Source organism: Gymnoscopelus microlampas (genome assembly GCF_963454915.1).
Source record: "Gymnoscopelus microlampas genome assembly, chromosome: 21".
Taxonomy (NCBI): domain Eukaryota; kingdom Metazoa; phylum Chordata; class Actinopteri; order Myctophiformes; family Myctophidae; genus Gymnoscopelus; species Gymnoscopelus microlampas.
This window is the reverse complement of record NC_139958.1, coordinates 36,358,656-36,366,226: the sequence shown is the minus strand read 5'-3', so window position 1 is coordinate 36,366,226 and position 7,571 is coordinate 36,358,656. Positions and strand designations below refer to the sequence as shown.

The 7,571-nt window shown below is 41.0% G+C and overlaps 1 long non-coding RNA gene across 1 annotated transcript; it reads left to right on the top strand.

Annotated features, from left to right (window-relative positions):
* The first annotated feature begins 5,739 nt into the window (after nt 1–5,739).
* On the top strand, nt 5,740–7,444 carry LOC311038287. The gene is made up of 2 exons (XR_014600043.1): nt 5,740–6,827; nt 7,207–7,444. It is a non-coding gene; the product is annotated as an uncharacterized lncRNA (long non-coding RNA).
* Nucleotides 7,445–7,571: the final 127 nt, after the last annotated feature.

Sequence of the window (7,571 nt, the reverse complement as noted above, 5' to 3'; positions counted from 1 at the left end):
TACGCGAGTGGTTTTAGCAGTGTGGTTTGATGCTCCATCTGTACACCACTACAGGTTCTAACCGCTATATGCATGGGTTCTGCAAATAGCCTCTCTAGAAATAAGTTGACCGGTCTACGTGTTTATTGTCACATATACTGTTCGGTTAATAGTCAAAATAGGAAATAGTATATTTCAAGCTTCTCAACAGGCTGACCATTTCACAGCAACACTGAACAGCAAGTCCAAAGAGTCCAAATAGGAATATCCACTATTATCCACTATTATCCACTACACACTATTAGGAAAAGTTTCAGCAAAACCGTTACTGTCAACCAGCACCAAAGATGAGGTGAATGACTGTCTCGCAGAGAAAGCCCTGCAACTCTTTGGTTTTCATGCTCTCTTCAAGGCAGGATGTCCACTTAAACTGAATGGCTGTACAACATCTGCATAGCTCGCAGTAAGAGGCTGGATGATCATGACCTGCAGTGCACAGCCTGGATGCTGTCTGAGGAAGGGCAACACAACTCTGGATTGAGTCCCTTGACACTGATGTGTCAAGGGACACATTTTTTGTAATAAGGAAACACTGATTAGAAGTATATTTCCAGTGGGTGCATGATAACCCCTTCTTCCCACTAGACTAGTCGTGTGAGTCGGTGACACTCTATCTCTGTCTTTGTGTGTGTGTGTGTGTGTGTGTGTGTGTGTGTGTGTGTGTGTGTGTGTGTGTGTGTGTGTGTGTGTGCACGCACGCGTGTGTCGCTTCGAACCCACCAAATAAGCGGTTGTGTCTCGCAAAAAAACTGCCCACAGTGTGCTCAATGCATTTCAATGGCAATTCTGCAAAAAAAAGAAAATGTCCACAGCGCAATAAAAACGTAATGTGCGCCACCAGTGAGCGTGTACAGTATGTGAAACTCTTGAGGCTACTTATCCTTCTTTTTTTGAATTGTTGCTGTTGGCCAGTATTTCACCTACTTTGCATTGTGACAAATTACGTTAATGTCTTCAACCAGATGCACTTTTACTGTTCTCCCCAATAACACAACACTGTGTTAACCACACAGAAAATATGCACGTGCCCGAAGGGCGCTTTTTTCTTATTAATATAATTCAAATTTAGTTTAAGGAGGTTAAATAAACCTCTATAGAAGAACCTACAGAGCCATAGAAGAGACAGTCACATATACTGTGTACAGTATGTATACATATTTTATTAGGCTATATAATGGCTCCTGCCTGCCTGAACCTGTGTGCTTGCGCACACGTGCACGCACACACATACGCACACGCACACACACACACACGCACGTGCGTGTCTACAGGATGAGTCTGAGTTTGAGATCTACTGTCAATGAACAAGAACTGAAACATCACTCTAACCAGATGAACCCATAGCATCTGGGTTGAATATTATTTGGCAACATTCAGAGGTGCACCTTCTTGATAGAGAGCCCTACGGGACCCCATTCAACTAATATAACTGTAAAGTAGTGGTTACATGGCTTACAATAGGCAGCTTCACTTTGTACTTACTGTAATTCCTTTGCTACAGTTTCTTTTAGGTCTTCTTTTTCGGTGGTTCTCAAAGATTTTCATGTCAGGGGCCCCCCAATTGATATGTATTGACCTCCATTTGAAACGATTTTGTGCGAGGCGACCCCCCCCCGCCAAGACAAGAAAATAGCAGATCAACAAGCTCACAGCGTGTTCGCGATTCGACTGGTTGCGAGCGTGAAGCTCTGTTGTTTTCCAATAGCCGACAAATAAAATAGGGCTTAAGTGTTTAAACCGTTCGTCCTTTTTCCCCCTGCAACCCCCCCCCACAAGGACCCCTGGGGGTCCCCGGACCCCACTTTGAGAACCACTGCTCTACTTTATCCTGAAATAATTCCCTTTTGTTGGACCATTGACCCCGGTGTTACTACTGTTTGTTGCACCGCTCCTTTTCATTTTTAAGACTATGTCACAGGACAACCATTGAGTTTTCAACTCCCATTGTTTGGAAGGTGTTTCCTTCTTTGCCCTTTCAACCCCCCCCACCCCCGCCCCCATAGAGAACATCAGAGTTAACCTCAAATAGTCCCCGTGGCCCAATTTGCGTCCGTGTTGTATGGTCACATTGTCAGGCCGGCTTCCTCAGAGGATGTCGCATCATGAGCGGTGTGGGCATGCCCTCAAATGGTCGCACGCTGAACTGTATTCAAAGCCTGGAGATGCTTCATTTGTGTACTCCGTTCCTACGGCGAAGTATGAATCAGCCAGCAATCTGTAAACAAACATGTGTCTGTAATTAGGCGTCGTCTGCTCTAGGGGTGAGGGCAACTGCTGGCAACTGCTGGGCCAGAACACACACGCGCACACGCGCACGCGCGCGCGTGCGCGTACACACACACACACGCACACACACACACAAGACCGTATCTTATAGGCTCTATTCACAGCAGCCATATTATGAAGACATTCACAGGTGTTACCAATGATACTAATGAAGGCTCTGTTCCATTCTGGTCAAACAGAGTCAGGGTGCTGATATTGTGCATGTTAGTTCACTGGAAACACTCCCAAATGGCCCTTTACGGGTGTGTAACTCTGAGAGTGTACAAATTGAACCAAATGGACCCTTACGGGTCCATTTGGTTCCATTTGTACACTCTCAGAGTTATGGGGGTCGTGGAAACCACTGTGCTACACTAAATGGAACAGAGCCTTCATTAGTATCATTGGTAACACCTGTGAAGGTCTGTGTTGAAGTGCTCCTGAGCAAGACACTTTAATCCCTATACTGCTACCCCTCCCTAAAGCGCTCATCATTACCATCTGTGCAGCCATCAGCCGGGTGAAGCTGAAACTGAATTTCCCACGCAGGACGGCTAAGGTAATCGAATCAAAATCAAATCACACACACACACACGCACACCCACACACAGGGTAAGGAAGGGCCACTCGGGCGGCCTGCTAACAATGTGTGTCAGAGGGTCAGCGGAGTGGTCAGGGATGAACAGAGCATACAGAGGAACTCAGGGCCAGCTCCATAAAAACCACAGCAAGGTTATCAGGTCAGGAGGAAGTCACACCTCAGGAGACTTGTGTTGAGGAAGTCACACTAACGTGACCGTGTGTGTGTGCGTGTGTGTGTGTGTGTGTCTGTGTGCGCGCGTGTGTGTGGAGAGACCGTCTGGTAATCAGAAGGTCATTGGTTCGCCTCCTGACCCCAGTCTATCTGTGTTGACGTGTCCCTGAGCAAGACACTTAACCCCTAACTTAACCCCTAGCGCTCATAACCATACCAGCAGCCTTCAGCTGGGTGAAGCTGAAAACAGAATTTCCCCTGCAGGACTAATAAAGTAAGATCAAAATCAAACGCACACAGACACATTTATATAGGAAGTACAAACACACATTTTGTATTTTAAATGTAGCAGAGAGAAAGTCATGTGCTTGGAGAAAAAATAAAAACATCACATTACTGAAGTAAATTCACTTAGTTACTTACTGTCCACCACTGATTGAAGTATGTCGAATGCCGTACACGTGATCAGCAGCATGATGCTGCACCTTGTTGCAGTGAAATCAGTTACACATTATACAGTCTAATAATACTTGTTTAAGTCAGAATTGTGTCTGAAGCAGCTGCTAGACCCACCCTTCCCCACATGAAAGGATGTGCAGCCTCTGCCTCTGCACTGGGGTCCATGTCTTTTTTTTTTTAACCACAATGTCTTCATGCTGTAGTATAGTTCATTTCACGAGAGAGAGAGAGAGAGAGAGAAAAAAACAACAACTTTCTTTTACAAAACATGTAATTATGATTCATGTGTGTCCTCCATTCTGAGAGAGTCATCACTCATCGTGGGAACGTGGGGATATTTTTTCCCGTGTTTAAAAAAAAAAACTTTTATGTGACGTGCACAGTAATTACAAGCTCTTATATACAAACCATTTCAAACATTATTTTGTATATTTCACTTTTATAGTCTGAATGCGTGAAGATACTTTTTGACTGACGTTTTGCTTAAAGATGGCATGTGAAAACATCAGCAGCCAATGTGTCTGATAAATTAGCTGACAGAGGTTCATAGTATGTAACAACATCAAAACTCATCATCAGTCATTATTATTTGGCGCCACCTAGAGGTTCAAAAGTTAAGTTCACCATGAATGACTCCAGTTCTTTGCATTGGTGGTCACATATATATATTCATATTAAAAGGCATTTCTATGTTATGCTGTTGGACCACACATAAATGTTTTTCCTGCATTTTTTAAATCAATATTTCAAAAGGTATAAATGTATAAAACAATAGTGGAGTCATGACCTACTGGCTGGCAGCGTGCATTCAAAGTTTGGTTATCCTTTTCCAGAGCCGCGGCATAACAATACTTAACATGAGGAAAATGTAAATGTTGGTACGTTACGGAAGGAGAAAAACTCAACCACTGTTTATCTGCGCAAACATGGTGCAGTGTAGCTGTTTATACACTAGAGGTCAGGATACTAAAATAGACTTAAATGTGGCAGCCTAAATAATCACCTTGCAGGGATCATTTGTGGTTTTTAGACATTTCATGGAAGAGCAACATCATATTTACACATAATCATATGTATTGTTGGACAATGCTGTGCTCTGACCTGATATACTGGGTTTGCACGTGTCTTGTTTGTTTAGGAGTTGTACATTTGTAGATATAAAGCATACATGGGCAACTGGCGGCCCGGGGGCCACATGCGGCCCCCACCTTCACTTAATGCGGCCCGCAGGTTAATATCAGAATACTGATATATTATTGATTTCAGCTGTTTACAATTCATAACATGCAAACATGACCCGCTTTCATTACTTCAGTTTATATTAGTAGCTTAATGACTAGTATTACAATTCTATTGTCTTTTTTATGTCCAATATATTTGTATTTAAGTTCATAAAATTAACATAAGTATAACTAGATGCATTTGAAATGAAATGAAAATGTTACTTTCCGGATTCCAATTGAAAAATAGCAAAAATTAATTCTGGATTCCAATTGAAAAATAGCAAAAATAGCAGATCTACGTTTTGAGCTTGTAGATCGGCTATTTTTGCTACTTTTGTGTGACATAGAATGGCAATATGCAATGTGGCCCTCTGGAGTGAGTGTGGAAATATAGTGGCCCTCTCCATCATCAAAGTTGCCCACCTATGATATAAAGTCATGATCGTCAGTGCCCTTATTCACATCCTTACAAAGTACATAACAAAATAGATAATATAATAATATTATTGTCATACATTATTCTAGCTTGTAGAATAATTATATATAGAATATTTGATCTATTATTCACTGATGGATTTAATTGACTTTGTATGATTTAAACCCAAATACCTTTACACCACTGACAATGACTATGAAATCAGAGGATTCAAATAATCTAATTATTTGTACTTTATCTTATTTGAAATCTGAAGTGTTTTTCTGGTCTCATTTGTATATAATGTGAATGTATTTTATGTTAATAATTAATCAGGGAACAATTCACCAACATAACTGAGCTAAAAATATCCAAGAACATTTATGTTACAAATAGACACACACACACGCACGCACGCGCACACACACACACACACACACACACACACACACACACACACACACACACACACACACACACACACACACACACACACACACACACACACACACACACACACACACACGCGCGCCCCGTGGTCAGTTTAAAGAAATGTTACACCTGGCACAAAACAAACTTCAACATTTAGTGTCTTTATAAAACAGATTTGCAAAATATAGCCAAGGCTCATTCATTTAAATATGCATAAATAGCAAGAAAATATTTTCCCATTTCAATTCAAATAATTTTGGAATAACAATTTTTATACATAAATCAAAGAAAATATGAAAATAGGGTTAAACCCTTTTCGATTTCTTACTGCGCAATTACACGAGCAGTACGTAGCTAAAGCGGCAGTCGATTAGTCCGAAATGTACATCTTAAGACACGTATTCATAAACATTAAAACAAGGCTTATTCAAGTTTGTGAAATATCAAAGTCTTTTTAGAGCAATATATATATATTTTTTTTATATCATCAGCAATGAAACAGCAATTAACACCACCATGGCCAAATGTTTGTCTATATACAATAGTGCAGAGAAAAAGCTTAATTCATAACAAGGCAATAAAAACGTATAAACACATTTTCAAATCTCATGATTTGATCAAACTTCAAGTGGGTTCTTTCAATTTTTATGATTAAATGTTTTTTTTCTCCCAATTAAGTGTATTTTGGAAAACAAAGTAGTTGAAGAGTGCAAATAATATGACGGCTTTCGGGTGTTACCGATAAATAGTTTATCTGAATTTGTTTATTTAGCTATTCAGGGCCCACAAAATACAAGGACTCACACACTTTATAATTGGTACTTTACACACTCTAAACACACAACACACTGAATGGAAAAAATAAAATAATTATGGCAAAGGAAAGGGAATGAATATCTTGATTTGATTAATGACAGAATGAGTCAGCATTGATGGATGGATGGATGGGTGGATGGATGGAAATGAGAGAAATATTGTATATCATAGTGAGAACATAGACCTGGATAAATTAAGAATAAAAGCCGCAATAAGTAATAATAACAACAGAGACTTTTTCACATCCAGTCTAAAGGCCTTAACCAGCATGATTGAGAGAGAGACAAAAAAAGGAGGGGAAAAAAACATATTCAACAGGTAGTTTAACTTTGAATGACCAAAGTATAAAAAGGATATCTATGCTATCGCTCCTCTTTCTCAGGAGCGTTATGGAAATAATGCATCAAATTTGCATTGGAATGGAGTTGAATAGACTATATGCACAGCAGCCATATTGGAAGGAAATTGGGCCTTCACAGGTGTTACCAATGATACTAATGAAGGCTCTGTTCCATTTAGTGTAGCACAGTGGTTCTCAAACGTTTTAATTTCAAGGACTCCGATAACTCTGAGAGTGTACAAATGGAACCAAATGGACCCTTACGGGTCCATTTGGTTCCATTTGTACACTCTCAGAGTTACACACCCGTAAGGGGCCATTTGGAACCCCCTCAAGGAACCATGAGGGGTCCCCACATTTTGAGACCAGAATGGAACAGAGCCTTAATTAGTATTATTGGTAACACCTGTGAAGGAAGCGAGGAAGGGGCCCAATTTCTGTCCAATATGGCTGCTGTGCATAGAGCCTATTGTCGGCCGACCTGTTACCCCCTGACAAGGTGTCTGAGGAATCTTTGAAGTCAGAAAGCAGAGGTCGAGGGCAACAGTCTTTAGCAGCAGGCATTTGGCAATGTTCATTGGACTCGATGTGGTGATGTCAGGGCCAGGAGACAGTAGTCAATGTGACAGTGGACGACCGGTGTCCCAACAGTTGAAATAGTGGATTACAGCAGTGGTTCTCAAATGTTTTAATTTAACAGACCCCCCCACCCCCCCCTTCCATAACTCTGAGTTTACTAATTACGGGTCCGTTTGGTTCCATTTGTACACTCTTGAGAGTTACAGACCGTTAAGGGTCACCAACTGTCAATAATTTATCTGCTGACTC